The 22,377-nt window shown below is 35.7% G+C and overlaps 1 protein-coding gene and 1 long non-coding RNA gene across 2 annotated transcripts in view; both read right to left on the bottom strand.

The window, feature by feature from the left end:
• fbrsl1 (fibrosin-like 1) overlaps window positions 1-22,377 on the bottom strand; it is a 744,464-nt gene that overhangs the window by 656,118 nt on the left and 65,969 nt on the right.
• Window positions 488-21,494, bottom strand: LOC117511120. The gene is made up of 3 exons (XR_004560888.1): window positions 21,483-21,494; window positions 17,051-17,055; window positions 488-599 (listed from the first exon to the last, which is right to left on the bottom strand). It is a non-coding gene; the product is annotated as an uncharacterized LOC117511120 (long non-coding RNA).

The raw sequence follows: 22,377 nt of genomic DNA, 5'->3' as shown, positions 1-22,377 counted from the left end.
AGTGATGTAGAGTGAAATATTTTTAAAACTGGCACCATGACAGCACTGAGTGCTGCCTGTTTTCACTTCACAGATGAAACAGAGCAAGACTAATGCTCTGTCAGACACAAAAGATGGATTATTTCATTGAGAAAAATTACCGTGTATGTGTGTATGCTAGAGTTGTGCATATCATACTATCCACAATAATAGCGGCATAAATTTTACATGAAAAAAAAGGTCACAGAGCAATATAAATAGCTGGGTTTCCGTTACAGATTAGGGGAGCAGCAAGATGGTCCTAGTGTGTTTGGCAAGCTGTCCGCTTTACTTTTCCTCAGTTGTTTTAGTGTGTTTTTCTTTGGTTAGCAATGTTTCTCCTCTCCTGGATTTTAATATCAAGCAAGTCTGTTCCAGAGACGTCTGCTGGAGTTGTTAACTGGTGTAGTTAAGTGAGAGTCTATCTCCCTCAGCCGTGCTGCACCTAAGTAAAAGACAGCAGAAAATCTACTCACTTTCCAGGCAGGCTGGTTTTAAAGTGTGACAGATCCTCCACAGCAAACAAACAAGCTCTGTTGTGTGCACATTTGTAACATAGCTCAGCTCCACCCTCGCTCAAACTGAATAGGCTGCAAGAGTGACACTCATTACAGCGGGATTTCAAACCTTCACAAATGCACTGGCGGCCTGCAATATTGTTTGTGTGGGGACAGATTTAAAAACAGACAGAGGAATCTGACCATTGTAACAGTGTTGTCCTTAGCTGACAGCAGTTTTCTGCTTTACACAATCAGCAGTGGCACCACTTTTGGACGTGTAGACATCAAATCATTTTCCACCAAATTACATAAAACTGCACTGAACTATAATTCCGCAAGTCATCTTTGTGATGGATTTGCAAGTCCTGCCAATTTTTTTTAAATACACGATTCCATTCAGTGCATTTTTAATTTGTGACTTCAAACAGTGCAATTTTGCATTCATGTTCCAACACATACAATGACACAAGCCTAACCACATCTGAAAACAGTGTGTCAACCTCCGATTGTTGTTTTTCCCTTTATCATCATAAAGAATATTAGCGCAGATTTCTTTGAAATATTGTGATATGCCACCACATGAATAGGAAACAGAGGCGTATGCACCATGAACTCATAGCCACCTTGCCTGCAATGTAAAGGTGAAGCAACCAGTCATATGCTGAACAGGAGAGATAAAAAGTAAAAACTACTCAGACAAAGAACACTGAAAAAACATGACTGGCTGCAGATGGAGTTTGAGCCTGGAGGCTGTGTTCACATGAGCAACGCTGGCTTGCACATAATGTTGATTGACTTCTTTACTGCCTCTCAAACATGTGGCTGTGCTAATTTGAGACATATGCTGTGGTAAAATTCCCCACTCTGATACTGTGTTCTATGTTGCACCAAATTCAATTCTGACACCTTTTTCTGTTGACCTCTCCAAAACAGAAGCCATGACAAAATCACAGACTGGGACGCAGCAAAAAGCATTCGGAACATGACGGAGGAACAGCTTATCAATGGTGCAGCATAGGATCCTGAGCTGAGTGATACATCAAAAATCTATAACAAGGAGGGAGAATCCTGTCCAAATTTCTCAATCCACCCGAACCGTCTGTTTCAGACTTTATCAGTTCCTCTTATCAGTGTCGCCAGGTGTTTCAGACAGTTCGATGCTGCTAAAACTGCTGTCATGACGCCAAACTGAGCATCTCGCAAAATGGAAAAGAGCTGCACTGACACTCCGGGTGAGCGGTGCAACAACATTAACACCATGATAATACAGAACACACACACTGGGCCAATTGTTGTTTCTTCTAATATGCCAGGACTAAAATAACAGATGAAATAATGAAAAATAACACCAAATATTGAATCAATAGACATCTGATCAATCTGATCAGCACTAAAGCGTAAAACTGTGAAGACACCTGTTAAGATACTTTTTTTCACAATAACACCTCGTAGTCATGTAATGGTTAAAGTGAACTCATTTGAATCATTAATTAACCTTTAAAACATATAAAGATGGAAAAAAAAAATCTTTGATTTATACCTCCTAGAATTTAACTTTGAAGAAGCAGATTTGATAATTACCAAAGTGAAGATTCAGCTTTTACTAAAAAAAAAAAAAAAAAAATTAATAAAGGGGTCAAAAAGAGCAAATCTAGAGCATACACTGTTCAAAAAGTGAAAAATACTGTGACATTATTAGGTGATGCTGTCCACCCCTAAACATGTGTAGATCTACATTTTTTCCAAAAATTAGATTGATCATGAATGGACAGACACAGCTTTTGCTGAAAAAAAAAAAAAAAGATAATTAATAAAGTGAACTAGTAATAACATGATATACTGTCCAAAAAGTGAAAAATACTGTGACATTAGTTTTAGGTGATGCTGTCCACCCCTAAACATGTGTAGATCTACATTTTTACAAAATTAGATTGATCAGGAATGGAAAGACACAGCTTTTGCTGAAAAAAAAAAAAGATAATTAATAAAGTGAACTAGTAATAACATGATATACTGTCCAAAAAGTGAAAAATACTGTGACATTAGTTTTAGGTGATGCTGTCCACCCCTAAACATGTGTAGATCTACATTTTTACAAAAATTAGATTGATCAGGAATGGACAGACGCAGCTCTTTGTTGAAAAAAATAAATAAATAAATAAATAAGATAATTAATATAGTGAACTGGTAATAACATGATATACTGTCCAAAAAGTGAAAAATACTGTGACATTAGTTTTAGGTGATGCTGTCCACCCTTAAACATGTGTAGATCTACATTTTTACAAAAATTAGATTGATCAGGAATGGAAAGACACAGCTTTTGCTGAAAAAAAAAAAGATAATTAATAAAGTGAACTAGTAATAACATGATATACTGTCCAAAAAGTGAAAAATACTGTGACATTAGTTTTAGGTGATGCTGTCCACCCCTAAACATGTGTAGATCTACATTTTTACAAAAATTAGATTGATCAGGAATGGACAGACGCAACTCTTTGTTGAAAAAATAAATAAATAAATAAATAAGTTAATTAATATAGTGAACTGGTAATAACATGATATACTGTCCAAAAAGTGAAAAATACTGTGACATTAGTTTTAGGTGTTGCTATCCACCCCTAAACCTGTGTAGATCTACATTTTTTTTCCAAAAATTAGATTGATCAGGAATGGACAGATGCAGCTTTTGGTGAAAAAAACAAACAAAAAAAACAAAAGAAGATAATTAATAAAGTGAACTAGTAATAACATGATATACTGTCCAAAAAGTGAAAAATACTGTGACATTAGTTTTAGGTGATGCTGTCCACCCTTAAACATGTGTAGATCTACATTTTTACAAAAATTAGATTGATCAGGAATGGAAAGACACAGCTTTTGCTGAAAAAAAAAAAAGATAATTAATAAAGTGAACTAGTAATAACATGATATACTGTCCAAAAAGTGAAAAATACTGTGACATTAGTTTTAGGTGATGCTGTCCACCCCTAAACATGTGTAGATCTACATTTTTACAAAAATTAGATTGATCAGGAATGGACAGACGCAGCTCTTTGTTGAAAAAATAAATAAATAAATAAATAAGTTAATTAATATAGTGAACTGGTAATAACATGATATACTGTCCAAAAAGTGAAAAATACTGTGACATTAGTTTTAGGTGTTGCTATCCACCCCTAAACCTGTGTAGATCTACATTTTTTTTCCAAAAATTAGATTGATCAGGAATGGACAGATGCAGCTTTTGGTGAAAAAAACAAACAAAAAAAACAAAAGAAGATAATTAATAAAGTGAACTAGTAATAACATGATATACTGTCCAAAAAGTGAAAAATACTGTGACATTAGTTTTAGGTGTTGCTGTTCACCCCTAAACATGTGTACATCTACATTTTTACAAAAATTAGATTGATCAGGAATGGACAGATGCAGCTTTTGCTGAAAAAAAAAAGATAATTAATAAAGTGAACTAGTAATAACATGATATACTGTCCAAAAAGTGAAAAATACTGTGACATTAGTTTTAGGTGATGCTGTCCACCCCTAAACATGTGTAGATCTACATTTTTACAAAAATTAGATTGATCAGGAATGGACAGACGCAGCTCTTTGTTGAAAAAAATAAATAAATAAATAAATAAGATAATTAATATAGTGAACTGGTAATAACATGATATACTGTCCAAAAAGTGAAAAATACTGTGACATTAGTTTTAGGTGATGCTGTCCACCCTTAAACATGTGTAGATCTACATTTTTACAAAAATTAGATTGATCAGGAATGGAAAGACACAGCTTTTGCTGAAAAAAAAAAAAGATAATTAATAAAGTGAACTAGTAATAACATGATATACTGTCCAAAAAGTGAAAAATACTGTGACATTAGTTTTAGGTGATGCTGTCCACCCCTAAACATGTGTAGATCTACATTTTTACAAAAATTAGATTGATCAGGAATGGACAGACGCAGCTCTTTGTTGAAAAATAAATAAATAAATAAATAAGTTAATTAATATAGTGAACTGGTAATAACATGATATACTGTCCAAAAAGTGAAAAATACTGTGACATTAGTTTTAGGTGTTGCTATCCACCCCTAAACCTGTGTAGATCTACATTTTTTTTCCAAAAATTAGATTGATCAGGAATGGACAGATGCAGCTTTTGGTGAAAAAAACAAACAAAAAAAACAAAAGAAGATAATTAATAAAGTGAACTAGTAATAACATGATATACTGTCCAAAAAGTGAAAAATACTGTGACATTAGTTTTAGGTGTTGCTGTTCACCCCTAAACATGTGTACATCTACATTTTTACAAAAATTAGATTGATCAGGAATGGACAGATGCAGCTTTTGCTGAAAAAAAAAAGATAATTAATAAAGTGAACTAGTAATAACATGATATACTGTCCAAAAAGTGAAAAATACTGTGACATTAGTTTTAGGTGATGCAGTCCACCCCTAAACATGTGTAGATCTACATTTTTACAAAAATTAGATTGATCAGGAATGGAAAGACACAGCTTTTGCTGAAAAAAAAAAAAAAGATAATTAATAAAGTGAACTAGTAATAACATGATATACTGTCCAAAAAGTGAAAAATACTGTGACATTAGTTTTAGGTGATGCTGTCCACTCCTAAACATGTGTAGATCTACATTTTTTACAAAAATTAGATTGATCAGGAATGGACAGACGCAGCTCTTTGTTGAAAAAATAAATAAATAAGATAATTAATAAAGTGAACTAGTAATAACATGATATACTGTCCAAAAAGTGAAAAATACTGTGACATTAGTTTTAGGTGATGCAGTCCACCCCTAAACATGTGTAGATCTACATTTTTCCAAAAATTAGATTGATCAGGAATGGACAGATGCAGCTTTTGGTGAAAAAAAAAGAATAACAAAAGAAGATAATTAATAAAGTGAACTAGTAATAACATGATATACTGTCCAAAAAGTGAAAAACACTGTGACATTAGTTTTAGGTGATGCTGTTCACCCCTAAACATGTGTAGATCTACATTTTTACAAAAATTAGATTGATCAGGAATGGAAAGACACAGCTTTTGCTGAAAAAAAAAGATAATTAATAAAGTGAACTAGTAATAACATGATATACTGTCCAAAAAGTGAAAAATACTGTGACATTAGTTTTAGGTGTTGCTGTTCACCCCTAAACATGTGTAGATCTACATTTTTACAAAAATTAGATTGATCAGGAATGGACAGACGCAGCTTTTGCTGAAAAAAAAAAGATAATTAATAAAGTGAACTAGTAATAACATGATATACTGTCCAAAAAGTGAAAAATACTGTGACATTAGTTTTAGGTGATGCAGTCCACCCCTAAACATGTGTAGATCTACATTTTTCCAAAAATTAGATTGATCAGGAATGGACAGACACAGCTTTTGCTGAAAAAAAAAAGATAATTAATAAAGTGAACTAGTAATAACATGATATACTGTCCAAACAGTGAAAAACACTGTGACATTAGTTTTAGGTGATGCTGTTCACCCCTAAACATGTGTAGATCTACATTTTTACAAAAATTAGATTGATCAGGAATGGAAAGACACAGCTTTTGCTGAAAAAAAAAAAAAGATAATTAATAAAGTGAGCTAGTAATAACATGATATACTGTCCAAAAAGTGAAAAATACTGTGACATTAGTTTTAGGTGATGCTGTCCACCCCTAAACCTGTGTAGATCTACATTTTTTTTCCAAAAATTAGATTGATCAGGAATGGACAGATGCAGCTTTTGGTGAAAAAAACAAACAAAAAAAACAAAAGAAGATAATTAATAAAGTGAACTAGTAATAACATGATATACTGTCCAAAAAGTGAAAAATACTGTGACATTAGTTTTAGGTGTTGCTGTTCACCCCTAAACATGTGTACATCTACATTTTTACAAAAATTAGATTGATCAGGAATGGACAGATGCAGCTTTTGCTGAAAAAAAAAAGATAATTAATAAAGTGAACTAGTAATAACATGATATACTGTCCAAAAAGTGAAAAATACTGTGACATTAGTTTTAGGTGATGCTGTCCACCCCTAAACATGTGTAGATCTACATTTTTACAAAAATTAGATTGATCAGGAATGGACAGACGCAGCTCTTTGTTGAAAAAATAAATAAATAAATAAATAAGATAATTAATATAGTGAACTGGTAATAACATGATATACTGTCCAAAAAGTGAAAAATACTGTGACATTAGTTTTAGGTGATGCTGTCCACCCTTAAACATGTGTAGATCTACATTTTTACAAAAATTAGATTGATCAGGAATGGAAAGACACAGCTTTTGCTGAAAAAAAAAAAAGATAATTAATAAAGTGAACTAGTAATAACATGATATACTGTCCAAAAAGTGAAAAATACTGTGACATTAGTTTTAGGTGATGCTGTCCACCCCTAAACATGTGTAGATCTACATTTTTACAAAAATTAGATTGATCAGGAATGGACAGACGCAGCTCTTTGTTGAAAAAATAAATAAATAAATAAATAAGTTAATTAATATAGTGAACTGGTAATAACATGATATACTGTCCAAAAAGTGAAAAATACTGTGACATTAGTTTTAGGTGTTGCTATCCACCCCTAAACCTGTGTAGATCTACATTTTTTTTCCAAAAATTAGATTGATCAGGAATGGACAGATGCAGCTTTTGGTGAAAAAAACAAACAAAAAAAACAAAAGAAGATAATTAATAAAGTGAACTAGTAATAACATGATATACTGTCCAAAAAGTGAAAAATACTGTGACATTAGTTTTAGGTGTTGCTGTTCACCCCTAAACATGTGTACATCTACATTTTTACAAAAATTAGATTGATCAGGAATGGACAGATGCAGCTTTTGCTGAAAAAAAAAAGATAATTAATAAAGTGAACTAGTAATAACATGATATACTGTCCAAAAAGTGAAAAATACTGTGACATTAGTTTTAGGTGATGCAGTCCACCCCTAAACATGTGTAGATCTACATTTTTACAAAAATTAGATTGATCAGGAATGGAAAGACACAGCTTTTGCTGAAAAAAAAAAAAAAGATAATTAATAAAGTGAACTAGTAATAACATGATATACTGTCCAAAAAGTGAAAAATACTGTGACATTAGTTTTAGGTGATGCTGTCCACTCCTAAACATGTGTAGATCTACATTTTTTACAAAAATTAGATTGATCAGGAATGGACAGACGCAGCTCTTTGTTGAAAAAATAAATAAATAAGATAATTAATAAAGTGAACTAGTAATAACATGATATACTGTCCAAAAAGTGAAAAATACTGTGACATTAGTTTTAGGTGATGCAGTCCACCCCTAAACATGTGTAGATCTACATTTTTCCAAAAATTAGATTGATCAGGAATGGACAGATGCAGCTTTTGGTGAAAAAAAAAGAATAACAAAAGAAGATAATTAATAAAGTGAACTAGTAATAACATGATATACTGTCCAAAAAGTGAAAAACACTGTGACATTAGTTTTAGGTGATGCTGTTCACCCCTAAACATGTGTAGATCTACATTTTTACAAAAATTAGATTGATCAGGAATGGAAAGACACAGCTTTTGCTGAAAAAAAAAGATAATTAATAAAGTGAACTAGTAATAACATGATATACTGTCCAAAAAGTGAAAAATACTGTGACATTAGTTTTAGGTGTTGCTGTTCACCCCTAAACATGTGTAGATCTACATTTTTACAAAAATTAGATTGATCAGGAATGGACAGACGCAGCTTTTGCTGAGAAAAAAAAAGATAATTAATAAAGTGAACTAGTAATAACATGATATACTGTCCAAACAGTGAAAAACACTGTGACATTAGTTTTAGGTGATGCTGTTCACCCCTAAACATGTGTAGATCTACATTTTTACAAAAATTAGATTGATCAGGAATGGAAAGACACAGCTTTTGCTGAAAAAAAAAAAAAGATAATTAATAAAGTGAGCTAGTAATAACATGATATACTGTCCAAAAAGTGAAAAATACTGTGACATTAGTTTTAGGTGATGCTGTCCACCCCTAAACATGTGTAGATCTACATTTTTACAAAAATTAGATTGATCAGGAATGGACAGACGCAGCTCTTTGTTGAAAAAATAAATAAATAAATAAATAAGATAATTAATAAAGTGAACTAGTAATAACATGATATACTGTCCAAAAAGTGAAAAACACTGTGACATTAGTTTTAGGTGATGCTGTTCACCCCTAAACATGTGTAGATCTACATTTTTACAAAAATTAGATTGATCAGGAATGGAAAGACACAGCTTTTGCTGAAAAAAAAAGATAATTAATAAAGTGAACTAGTAATAACATGATATACTGTCCAAAAAGTGAAAAATACTGTGACATTAGTTTTAGGTGATGCTGTCCACCCCTAAACATGTGTAGATCTACATTTTTACAAAAATTAGATTGATCAGGAATGGACAGATGCAGCTTTTGGTGAAAAAAACAAACAAAAAAAACAAAAGAAGATAATTAATAAAGTGAACTAGTAATAACATGATATACTGTCCAAAAAGTGAAAAATACTGTGACATTAGTTTTAGGTGATGCAGTCCACCCCTAAACATGTGTAGATCTACATTTTTCCAAAAATTAGATTGATCAGGAATGGACAGACACAGCTTTTGCTGAAAAAAAAAAGATAATTAATAAAGTGAACTAGTAATAACATGATATACTGTCCAAACAGTGAAAAACACTGTGACATTAGTTTTAGGTGATGCTGTTCACCCCTAAACATGTGTAGATCTACATTTTTACAAAAATTAGATTGATCAGGAATGGAAAGACACAGCTTTTGCTGAAAAAAAAAAAAAGATAATTAATAAAGTGAGCTAGTAATAACATGATATACTGTCCAAAAAGTGAAAAATACTGTGACATTAGTTTTAGGTGATGCTGTCCACCCCTAAACATGTGTAGATCTACATTTTTACAAAAATTAGATTGATCAGGAATGGACAGACGCAGCTCTTTGTTGAAAAAAAAAATAAATAAATAAATAAATAAGATAATTAATAAAGTGAACTAGTAATAACATGATATACTGTCCAAAAAGTGAAAAATACTGTGACATTAGTTTTAGGTGATGCAGTCCACCCCTAAACATGTGTAGATCTACATTTTTCCAAAAATTAGATTGATCAGGAATGGACAGACACAGCTTTTGCTGAAAAAAAAAAAGATAATTAATAAAGTGAACTAGTAATAATAACATGATATACTGTCCAAAAAGTGAAAAATACTGTGACATTAGTTTTAGGTGATGCTGTCCACCCCTAAACATGTGTAGATCTACATTTTTTTCCCAAAAATTAGATTGATCAGGAATGGACAGATGCAGCTTTTGGTGAAAAAAACAAACAAAAAAACAAAAGAAGATAATTAATAAAGTGAACTAGTAATAACATGATATACTGTCCAAACAGTGAAAAACACTGTGACATTAGTTTTAGGTGATGCTGTTCACCCCTAAACATGTGTAGATCTACATTTTTACAAAAATTAGATTGATCAGGAATGGAAAGACACAGCTTTTGCTGAAAAAAAAAAAGATAATTAATAAAGTGAGCTAGTAATAACATGATATACTGTCCAAAAAGTGAAAAATACTGTGACATTAGTTTTAGGTGATGCTGTCCACCCCTAAACATGTGTAGATCTACATTTTTACAAAAATTAGATTGATCAGGAATGGACAGACGCAGCTCTTTGTTGAAAAAAAAAATAAATAAATAAATAAATAAGATAATTAATAAAGTGAACTAGTAATAACATGATATACTGTCCAAAAAGTGAAAAATACTGTGACATTAGTTTTAGGTGATGCAGTCCACCCCTAAACATGTGTAGATCTACATTTTTCCAAAAATGAGATTGATCAGGAATGGACAGACACAGCTTTTGCTGAAAAAAAAAGATAATTAATAAAGTGAACTAGTAATAACATGATATACTGTCCAAAAAGTGAAAAACACTGTGACATTAGTTTTAGGTGATGCTGTTCACCCCTAAACATGTGTAGATCTACATTTTTACAAAAATTAGATTGATCAGGAATGGACAGACACAGCTTTTGCTGAAAAAAAAAAAGATAATTAATAAAGTGAACTAGTAATAACATGATATACTGTCCAAACAGTGAAAAACACTGTGACATTAGTTTTAGGTGATGCTGTTCACCCCTAAACATGTGTAGATCTACATTTTTACAAAAATTAGATTGATCAGGAATGGAAAGACACAGCTTTTGCTGAAAAAAAAAAAAGATAATTAATAAAGTGAGCTAGTAATAACATGATATACTGTTCAAAAAGTGAAAAATACTGTGACATTAGTTTTAGGTGATGCTGTCCACCCCTAAACATGTGTAGATCTACATTTTTACAAAAATTAGATTGATCAGGAATGGACAGACGCAGCTCTTTGTTGAAAAAATAAATAAATAAATAAATAAGATAATTAATAAAGTGAACTAGTAATAACATGATATACTGTCCAAAAAGTGAAAAATACTGTGACATTAGTTTTAGGTGATGCAGTCCACCCCTAAACATGTGTAGATCTACATTTTTCCAAAAATTAGATTGATCAGGAATGGACAGACACAGCTTTTGCTGAAAAAAAAGATAATTAATAAAGTGAACTAGTAATAACATGATATACTGTCCAAAAAGTGAAAAACACTGTGACATTAGTTTTAGGTGATGCTGTTCACCCCTAAACATGTGTAGATCTACATTTTTACAAAAATTAGATTGATCAGGAATGGACAGACACAGCTTTTGCTGAAAAAAAAAAAAGATAATTAATAAAGTGAACTAGTAATAACATGATATACTGTCCAAAAAGTGAAAAATACTGTGACATTAGTTTTAGGTGATGCTGTCCACCCCTAAACATGTGTAGATCTACATTTTTTTCCCAAAAATTAGATTGATCAGGAATGGACAGATGCAGCTTTTGGTGAAAAAAACAAACAAAAAAACAAAAGAAGATAATTAATAAAGTGAACTAGTAATAACATGATATACTGTCCAAAAAGTGAAAAATACTGTGACATTAGTTTTAGGTGATGCTGTTCACCCCTAAACATGTGTAGATCTACATTTTTACAAAAATTAGATTGATCAGGAATGGACAGACGCAGCTTTTGCTGAAAAAAAAAAAATAAATAAATAAATAAATAAATAAATAAATAAATAAGATAATTAATAAAGTGAACTAGTAATAACATGATATACTGTCCAAAAAGTGAAAAATACTGTGACAGTTTTAGGTGATGCTGTCCACCCCTAAACGTGTAGATCTACATTTTTTTCCAAAAATTAGATTGATCGGGAATGGACAGATGTAGCTTTTGGTGAAAAAAATAAATAACAAAATAAGATAATTAATAAAGTGAACTAGTAATAACATGATATACTGTCCAAAAAGTGAAAAATACTGTGACATTAGTTTTAGGTGATGCTGTTCACCCCTAAACTTGTGTAGATCTTCATTTTTCCAAAAATTTGATTGATCAGGAATGGACAGATGCAGGTTTTGCAGAAAAAATAAAAAAGATAATTAATAAAGTGAACTAGTAATAACATGACATACTGTCCAAAAAGTGAAAAATACTGTGACATTAGTTTTAGGTGATGCTGTCCACCCCTAAACATGTGTAGATATACATTTTTTTCCAAAAATTAGATTGATCGGGAATAGACAGATGCAGCTTTTGGTGAAAAAAAAACAAAAAACAAAAGAAGATAATTAATAAAGTGAACTAGTAATAACATGATATACTGTCCAAAAAGTGAAAAATACTGTGACATTTGTTTTAGGTGATGCTGTCCACCCCTAAACGTGTGGATCTACATTTTTACAAAAATTTGATTGATCGGGAATGGACAGACGCAGCTTTTGCTGAAATAAATAAATAAATAAAAAAAGATAATTAATAAAGTGAACTAGTAATAACATGATATACTGTCCAAAACATGAAAAACACTGTGATATTAATTTTAGGTCGTGCTGTCCACCCCTAAACTTGTGTACCGTAATTTCCAGACTATAAGCCGCTACTTTTTTCACATGCTTTGAAGACTGTGGCTTTTACAATGATGCAGCTCATTTATGGATTTTTACAGGCTTTTCCACAAGTCGAAATACGTCAATTGATTTCATGAAAGCTGCGCTCCTCATGCTGTAAATATAAGGTCTTACTCGTTCGCTTTAGTGAAGAAAAGTCCCTCTCTCACACTTTGTGCCACAGGTGCGCCGTCAGACCAGCGGCGCGGAGCCTTCTCCCTCATTAACGTCTCATTTACCACAGACTCCATCCGATCCTGGCTGCACGCGATGGAAGTTAGAAAAAGTTAAAATTACTCAGTTCTCTGTGTGGACCAGAGACACCGTGCGCGCACTGGATGACATGCGCATCAATATTTACGTGTAACACTTCAGAGGAAAAAAGCATTTATGGTACATATTTAATTAAGTTAAAAATCTTTCTGTCTAACATCTTTCTGTGTAAATATCCCATGTTACAATGTGGAGACCAGCGACTTATAGAGAAGTGTGGCCTATTTTGTACAATTTCTTTTTTCTTTTTAAAATTGGTGGGTGAGGCTAATATTCAGGTGCACTCTATAGTCTGGAAATTACGGTAGATCTACATTTTTCTGTCCATAAAATTGATCAAGAATGAATCACATAACTGATAAAGAATTGACCCAATAGTCAGAAGGAATAATGCATCAATATTGATTTATAGAAACTGCTGAATTCCCCTCCCTATTAACGCAGCATCACACACCCATTAACTTTTTATTTTTTAAATCAGCTTCTTGGTTGCAGCAGTCAGTCTACAGTCCCATCGAGTCCTGGACTATAAAACCATCCAGACCATCCATGATTGATTCCAGGTCAGTATATGTTGATGGGGCGGCACAGTGGTTTAGTGGTTAGCACTGATGCCTCACAGAAAGAAGGCCCCTCCCTTTCTGTGTAGAGTTTGAAAGTTCTGCCCGCGTCTGAATTGGTTCTCTGCAGCTGCTCCGGCTTCCTCCCACATCGAAGGACATACAGGTTAGGTTAACTGGAAACTTTAAATTGAAACTTTAAATTGACCGTAGGACTGTGTGCGTGTATGAAAGTCCGTCTATATGCGGCCCTGTGACAGACTGGCGTCCTGTACCCCGCCTCACGCCATCTGACTGCTATGATAGGCATACCCGACCCCACGAGGGGGCGTTTGGGGGCGACACCCCCTCACATCATCAACCCCGCCCCCTCGGATGTGAGAGTTATCAAAAAATAAAAATAAAAAAGAAAGAAAAATAAACACTGGAAAATATAGCAAAATATTAGTTATTCAATAATATCACGTATTTAACAAATAAACCAAATTAATTAACTAAAGTAATTAATTTTAAAACAAACGGATATGGCGTGTGTCTGTGCTCAAGCGATTTGATAGGCTGAGGGTTGCACTTGTCAGTGCGGCAGAGGGCAAGGATCCTGAGTCCAGTGATTATGGTAAGGTGGACGAACTAAAGCATGCTCATACGTTCAAATAATAATTAAAAAAAATACTGTCATCACTCTTTACTCTTACTCAGTCAGTCTCTTAAAACGGTGTAGCCTAAATACATGAGTTTTCCGGTAGCGCACCCAATTCATTACGCATGCTCAGAGGCACGTCCCCTCCGGTGTACACTTTGGGGGGGGTGACCCCGCCCCCTGTGATAAACTCATCACCCCCTTAATATTTTTTTTCTGCCGCTGGGCTTGGTGATAGGCTCCAGCCCCCCGTGATCCTTAGTAGGAATAAGCAGGTATTGAAAACGGATGGATATGTGTTGAACTTTGATTGGCAGCTGACAATGTCAAGTTCTCTTTGCTGACAAACACACAGATTCCGTGTCTATTCATGATGCGAGCACTACGTTTAAATTCCTGCAGCAGCCTGCATACTGTGCAGACTTTGACTTTCTAAACCAAAACGCATGTGGAGGCCAACGCGATTTCATGTCTTATTCACAAGAAAACACTTTGCCAACATCTCTCAGCTGAATGGACAGCAGCGACGTGGGAAATACAGGAGGAAAACTGTTTGAAATAAAAAAAAAAACACAAACCAACAAGGTTAAACAAATCAAGCTGGGGGGGGGGTTGTGGTGATGGTGGTTACAAGATGGGGGGAAAATAATCCGTCCATTTTACCCGTGCTGCAGCCATCAAAAGCCATTCTTTCTGCCTGAGTCACATTATTTATAAAGCAGGGACACAAACTATTGACCTCGCCTCGTTTCTCCATATCACGAGCTGGCCGCGATGCTGACAAGGACGCTCCAGGGAAGAATGCTCAAAGAGAGAGAGGACAAGAGAGTGAGGAAGAGAAAGTGGTTAAAGGAGAGTGAGAAGGACACCGATGATGAACGCAATGTCTTTTTGAGATATCGAAGAGATTTTCTGTCTCTGAGAAGGCTCCTTTCGGCAGGAGACGCGTGATATGGAATTGTTTACATCATACGCCAAGGATAACTGATTGAGGAGTTGGACGTCAATGCTCTTCCGTCTATGAAAAGCAGATGAGTGGGGATTTGGAACACGAGAGAGACAAATAAAAAGTACACAGACCCTTGGTTGGGCAATTATTCTTTGTGTTTTATGACGGTTGGGTAAAACTTGAATTGAATTGAAAGCCTTTATTGTCATTGAACTGACTTCAGAACAATGAAATTAGGGTTGCAACTCCAGTAGGTAAACAGTAGGTAAAAGTTACATAATAAAATACACTTACAATAAATTAGAATACACAAGCATAAAGTGCAGTGCGACCAGGTAAAGATGTGCAAGTAGACATAAAAAGGAAGGAGGGTATATGCACTGCATTCTGTTCACAGGAACACATCAGCAGCATACATTGCTCTTAATTATAAAGTAATATTGTGAGGAATTGGCCCTATTTTAAAGGGTGTACAGCACAGAACAGGATATAAAAATTGACTGAGGAGGTGATGGCTGAGAGCATAGAGATGGGGGTTCAATTCCCCATTCGGAAAATCGCTAAGATACTCTTGAATGTTATCCTTAATGCCAAAGTTGGTCCTTGCATGGTAGCACCCTGACAGTATGTGTGAATGAGTGAAAGCAAGGCATCACTGTAAAGTGCTTTAAACTTCTGACTGAGATGGAAAAGCGCTATATACAGTATTGTTCAGAATAACAGTAGTGCTATGTGACTAAAAAGATTAATCCAGGTTTTGAGTATATTTCTTATTGTTACATGGGAAACAAGGTACCAGTAGATTCAGTAGATTCTCACAAATCCAACAAGACCAAGCATTCATGATATGCACACTCTTAAGGCTATGCAATTGGGCTATTAGTAAAAAAAAAAAGTAGAAAAGGGGGTGTTCACAATAATAGTAGCATCTGCTGTTGACGCTACAAACTCAAAACTATTATGTTCAAACTTTTTTTTTGCAATCCTGTGAATCACTAAACTAGTATTTAGTTGTATAACCACAGTTTTTCATGATTTCTTCACATCTGTGAGGCATTAATTTTTTTGCTTTGGAACCAAGATTTTGCCCGGTTACTAGTGTGCTTGGGGTCATTGTCTTGTTGAAACACCCATTTCAAGGGCATGTCCTCTTCAGCATAAGGCAACATGACCTCTTCAAGTATTTTGACATATCCAAACTGATCCATGATACCTGGTATGTGATATATAGGCCCAACACCATAGTAGGAGAAACATGCCCATATCATGATGCTTGCACCACCATGCTTCACTGTCTTCACTGTGAACTGTGGCTTGAATTCAGAGTTTTGGGGTCGTCTCACAAACTGTCTGTGGCCCTTGGACCCAAAAAGAACAATTTTACTCTCATCAGTCAACAAAATATTCATCCATTTCTCTTTAGGCCAGTTGATGTGTTCTTTGGCAAATTGTAACCTCTTCTGCACATGTCTTTTATTTAACAGAGGGACTTTGCGGGGGATTCTTGCAAATAAATTAGCTTCACACAGGCATCTTCTAACTGTCACAGTACTTACAGGTAACTCCAGACTGTCTTTGATCATCCTGGAGCTGATCAATGGGTGAGCCTTTGCCATTCTGGTTATTCTTCTATCCATTTTGATGGTTGTTTTCTGTTTTCTTCCACGCGTCTCTGTTTTTTTTTGTCCATTTTAAAGCACTGGAGATCATTGTAGATGAACAGCCTATAATTTTTTGCACCTGCGTATACGTTTTCCCCTCTCCATGTTATATGGCTGGGGGGGCCTGGCTGCCGGTTTGTTTGTCTTTTGGTTTCCTCCCAGGTGGCGTGCATTTGGGACTGAGTGGCTGTGTTGCTGAGGCTGTCAGGACCTCACCCTGATCACCTGCGACTCGTCAGGACTCACAGCTGTGGTGCATCTGGATGGATTGGAACATGTTGGCATTTAAGACTGGAGTGCACAGTGTGTATTTGCCAGAGACTCGACCTTGTGACCAGACGGGTGAGATCGTCGTCTTGGGAGCCATCTCATCAACAGCGGATGCTGAGAACGTCCAGGTTTGATGCACAGTCTGTGAAAGAGGAGGGAGTGAGGTCTCACGCTCGTCAGCACACTTCCTGAGGTACGTTAGATTTTGTGACTAACAGTTATACAGTCAGTAAATGTGGTGTCCCTCACACCTTATTGTATTGAGCTGTTTGTTAGTCATGTATCAGCTTCCACTGCGGTGGAGTTTTGTGAACTGGATGTTCCATGCCTGCAGGTTGGGAAGCTGATCAGTAATCAAGCCAGGAAGTGTTTGCTGTTTGTACACCTTTAAGTGTTCTGTGTGTAGAGTGTGGACTCACATAATGGTTCCTTCTTTCACAGACTCGGTTGTTGCGGCCAACTGGGGGGTGTCGGCGGGGTCCTTGGGTCCGAAACAGCTTCTGGCTCCGGACCGTTAGCGCTGCTGGGAGCGCACCACGCCAGGCCGCACCTTTTGTTATATTATCACTGTTATGTATTAAATTCAGTTAGCCTTTGAACCGTGCTCTGCTTATTTCATACTGGGTCCTTCAAACGCTGGTCGGTTCTCCGAGCTGCGTCCGACACATAACACTCCAATCAATTTTTTAATCAAACTACGCTGTTCTTCTGAACAATGTCTTGAACGTCCCATTTTCCTCAGGCTTTCAACGAGAAAAGCATGTTCAACAGGTGCTGGCTTCATCCTTAAATAGGGGACACCTGATTCACACCTGTTTGTTCCACAAAATTGATTAACTCACTGACTGAATGCCACACTACTATTATTGTGAACACCCCCTTTTCTACTTTTTTTTTTTTTTTACTAACAGCCTAATTTCATAGCCTTAAGAGTGTGCATATCATGAATGCTTGGTCTTGTTGGATTTGTGAGAATCTACCGAATCTACTGGTACCTTGTTTCCAGCCAGCACAGAAACTGATCCCCGTTTTGTCGGACTCTACTTCTTCTAAATAACACCACTCTCAGGCTCATTTCCTCCACTCTGTGGGACATAAAAAGCAGCATCATAAAACCATGGCCGATCCTGAAAGCACACACAAGGTGACAACGTTGTTATCATAAGTAAATATAAAAAGAAAACATGAGGAAATACCACATGTGAACACAGAGTCAAAGGCTGAAATTATCCACAAACACCAAAACTCAGAAGTGTGTATGCCTTAAATCCTGAACACCTTATGATCACTCAGCGGTCACTTCTGAATTGTCACCTGTCTAGTTGCTACCAGACCAAACTCAACTCCCAATCAAACAATGAAACAATTTCTGTCATGTTCAAACCAAATCTGCTTTAATCCAAAACTGTTCCAAACTGGTCTAATGTGATTTTATGATCTACTAAAGGTTTACTTTTTTACAGCTTTATTCACATTACAGTGTTAATGATCAAAACTCTGAATTCTTTCCACAGCTGTCAAATGTGCCAAGATCACTCAAACTATAATTTGAGCAACATTTGCCTGTCTGCTTGTCTGTCTGTCTGTCTGTTTGTTCCCCTACTCCTCCAAGATCCTTTGGCTGACTTACACCAAACCCAATCTGAGGATGATGGTCAAGCCCAAACTGCTCGAAAAGGCTTTGTTTTGGCAAACATCACAGTTACTAGGGTTGAAGATGTTCATTTATATTTTTCACTCCAATGTTCATCTCTCCTGGATTTACAAAGGAGAGATCAAACTTTCATTGGGGTTAAGGTCATTCGTGTCAAAGGACAAAATGCAAGGGGTTTTTTTTTTTTTAACTAATATTTGCACAAAATGGGGCACACATATGGAGGTGGGTTCCAAAAATGCAGCGTTAGCACAAATTCAGGAGACTCACAATTCAAATTCAAATTCAGGAGAGTCGGATTCAGTGTCTTTAACATTCAGCAAACTGGATCCAGCTGCCGCACTTTAATCCGAAGATGATGTTACGAATTATCATCACTGGAACACAATGCAGGCTCATCCTTTAAAAGCTCATTAACTTCACTCACCTCTCATGTTTTGCAGTACGCCACTTAATGCTCCCTCCACTACCCCACCACCACCAGTTGGTCCCTGTCTACCAGGGGGATGGGCTCTAACCCCCTGCCTCCTCCATCGGCAGGATCCTAGAGTCTCTGCTCATCCCACTGCTGCCAGGGGGTTGAGGCAAAACAAATCTCAGAACTCTGTATCTACCTATGTAATAAACATTTCCTCTCCAACTGGCTGAGTCTCCTGGTAGAATTGCCCAGCAACGTCAGATTTTAAACCAGTCTAGACCAAATGGGGAAAATTGTTAGGTGGATTTCCTTGGCAAGGATAGCCAGAGGTAAATTATTTGGGTGAAGGTCAAGGTTACTGAGGTCAAATGTCAGATTGCAATAGCCATTACTGTCTTGATGTCTACAAGTAGACCTAAACCTACCTAGTTGCTGAAAAGATAATTAATCAGTATCACTAATCAGTATTGCAGTAGAGCTTTAAAATATCTACCCTTATTAATGCTTTCTTGCATATCATTATTTCCTACATTTATTGCTGGTGATTTGCCTTTTTCACACACTGTGGTATCAGTCCGCGTTTCTGAGGGAGGGACAGTGCTCTTCTCAAACTGACACTGACCTTTGTCACCATTTTTGCTGTTTTTACCCCATAACTCCATAACATTCAGTCATAGATAGTCCAAACTATACCTTTTTGGAATCTTTACGATCAGACAAATAATGTGGTGTAGCTTTCAATATGATTTGAGCATTTTCAATTTTGACCCCTGTGTAATTCTTCAACTGACCGCTACCTGGCTGTCTATTGAAAATTCAAGTGACCAGTCGGTTTGTTCAAAAGAGTAATGTCTAAGGAGTATTTGTGCCAACTTTGGTGCCTATATCACCATTTGCATGATTTTGCTCTAAATATGCTCTTAGCTGCTGCACTAGGTGTGTCGTGATGTCTGATTATTCTCGTTTCACCAAGTCTCCTACATGTGCGCACCAACCAACTAAGCAAACAAAATCCAATCAGAGCAACACAAAACAAGAATCAGAGATTTCTGACATCTGCCAATCTGGAACCGGATCAACTTAAAACTTCAGTGGAGTCTTCCATGCCCTACTATCTATCTGTGGTGCAAATTTGGTGATAATCCGTGATGTTGTTTTGACGTAATCCTTCAAAGACTACATAAAGTGAAATCTTGATCCAGAATCTGAATCTGGATCTGGATCACCGTCAAAATTTAATGAAGTCTTCCATGTTCCAATACCTATCTGTAGTGAAAATGTTGCCAAAATCCAGGCGGTAGTTTTGACATAATCCTGCTATAAGTCAGACAAATAAATAAATAAACGTTGATGATTTTATTATGTCCTTGGTGGACGTAATCATAAAGGCCACAGATTAAGACAGCTGTTCCTGACATCTGTGGTGTGTTACTTATAAATCTGTAAACACAACAGAAAGAGAAAATGAGAGAAACGCAGCTCATACAGGCAACAGTACTGATAATGTAGTAAACTCTCTGACAACAAAGTTCGTTCAAGGTGACTGTTTTTCCTAGACTTTGGACAAACCTATCGCTTCCACTTTAACCCTCTGGGGCTGACGCTGTTGTATACGATGGCTAAGACCAAGCTTTACTAAATTAGAAATAACTTTTTAATGATATGGGATAGAAACTTACTTTTTTTGCTGAAAAGTTAACTCTGCGGACTTTCAAGCCAGCTATCATCCATCTTTGTACTCCTCATAGAAGGTGTGTGATGACGTGCGCAATGTGAGTGCCCAATCGGAATTGGTTCACCGTCACATGGTTTTCCAAAATCCAATCGTAGGGCAGATTTACCTCATGTGAAAAGCCAAAGATCGTTTTCAGGAGTGATATGTTACTAGTTGGCTCATTTGAATAGTCTCCTGGGTGCTCCAATGAGTACATACTATTGGTCTCCAATGCGCCATTACGCGCAGTGATCACTGAAAGCAGACAGCCTCTGATGACAATCTCACATGCTCAAACAAAGTGTGTAACTATCAGGATTGCTCCACTAGTTTGCATGTGAATGTTACTGGATAACTCTGTTGCTTTCTCTGCGTAAAGCACTGTTTACCATATCAATGGACAACAAAACGGATAGACCATTTTGTATATATTGTTCAAAATGTGCATTTGTGTGTATTGTTTGAAACTTTTTGTTGTACAGTCTTTCACACAAGACCTCAAATTACCTTTATAAAGTGTCAAAACAGTTATTATAGTTTGCTGTGTGTTTTGATAAATGTGTGTGGAAAATTAATTCTGCTTTACTTTTTCCTCTCTTATTTCTGATTGCAAACCTTTATTACACGTATAAAACACAACAAAAACATATATATTATGAAAGCACAGGTTGTCCTGAAAAAAAGAAGAGACATAAAACTTGATTGTGAGATGCAGGGAGAGCTGTTAACAGCAATAATAAAACACTTATGCCAGGCGAGTGAACTGTCCAAAAAAGGCACTCGGACCCCAGAGGGTTAACATGAGAAGTCAAAAAACAATAAATGCTGTAGTTTCTGAAATCTGGTGAACATTACTGCATGAGATCAGCTGGGAAAAAAACAACAACTTTGTTTTACTGATGTTACATCCCATAGATATACTTGAATGGTCAGTGGATTCTAAATCGATGATGGAAAATTAGGAGCAGGTGTGTCAGGGAGACAGACAGACCATTTCCGCAGAGCAAATGGATCAATCAGAAAAGAACACTGGCACTTTCTGATTGTGTCAGAGTGGTTACTTTCTAAATCTCAAGCATGGTTATAGTGTCACACAAACCAGCAGGAGAGAGAGAGAGAGACTGACCGTTTCCACACAGAAATGTACTAAATCAGCAAGTGAAACCATTTTTCTGATGGTGTAACAGCGGTTACGTTATAAAACTCAAATGACACAGTCACAAGTTCACCCAACCCTGAGGGAAGGATTATGAACACAATTCAAATGGGTTTTGTCAGTTTCTTTTATTTCCAAAGCCAAGGATTTGTGGCCAAATACGCAGCTTTAAATTTTAACATCATACTAGTGCAGTTCTACGATGTCACATTCTACGTGGTTACTACATTACAACTTCAATTATGGCAGAAATCATCCATCTTTAAAACGTGAGCGTCATGCAAATATATTAATAATCTGTGATCAAACATCAGATTATCTCATGTTACAACACCAGATTTCTCATATTTACTGCAAACAGAAAAGTGCGTTACAGTAGCTTTGTAGAGTTTCTGCCATTGCAGGACAACAACGAGGTTCCGTGCAAGGAATTAAAG

This window comes from Thalassophryne amazonica, chromosome 5 (assembly GCF_902500255.1).
Source record: "Thalassophryne amazonica chromosome 5, fThaAma1.1, whole genome shotgun sequence".
NCBI lineage: Eukaryota > Metazoa > Chordata > Actinopteri > Batrachoidiformes > Batrachoididae > Thalassophryne > Thalassophryne amazonica.
Note: the sequence above shows the minus strand (reverse complement) of the source record. Positions and strands in the feature narration are given on the sequence as shown.